Raw genomic sequence first — 712 nt, 5'->3', positions numbered from 1 at the left:
TTGAGCTGTTAACAACGCCTGATTAGCCAATTCTCTTTGTAACAGTGGGCACTTAAGTGTAGTATTCCTAATCAGAAGCCTCAATTAACACAGAGAAATTTTGTTTTGAACAGTATTGCCTACACTCCCAAAGAACTTTATGGTCAAACATATCCTGGCATCATAAAAAATCTTGCAATTTTCTGACAAGAAAATAGTGGTTGCTAGCAAGGATCTTGCAAATCATACATCAACCACCCATACCATTCAGCATGTTTTAAAGTAGTCTGGGATATCAAAGGGTATTATTGTTTGTTTGGGAAGGGTGTGTGTGTGTTTGTTTTTACACATTAAGACTACCTCCCTCGGTAATATTTAAACAAGGAGGTGCATGTTAAGTCATTTAAAGACCAAACTAGATTTTATTACTCTTACTGGTTTGGTCTTCGTGGCATAGTCACAATCAACCATACAGTTCAGGAAAAGTATGCACATTTGTAAAAGAAGATTTCACATTCTCGGCAAAATTTTTGTTTAGATTTTGAGAGCTGTCAAAACGCAGGAAACAAAACTTTAGAGTAAGAATGCTTTGAGTTCTTGCCAGTTTAAAACCTTAAAATGTCTAAACCCCATGCTCAGTAAGTAGTATTTTTTTTACTTGGTGGGTTTTGGCTTGGGTGGTTTTTTTTTTTGTTTTTGTGGGGTTTTGTTTGGTTTTTAATTTTTGTGTATT

The sequence above is a fragment of the Nestor notabilis genome, unplaced genomic scaffold, assembly GCF_000696875.1.
Source record: "Nestor notabilis isolate BGI_N333 unplaced genomic scaffold, ASM69687v1 scaffold10601, whole genome shotgun sequence".
Lineage (NCBI taxonomy): Eukaryota > Metazoa > Chordata > Aves > Psittaciformes > Psittacidae > Nestor > Nestor notabilis.
Note: the sequence above shows the minus strand (reverse complement) of the source record.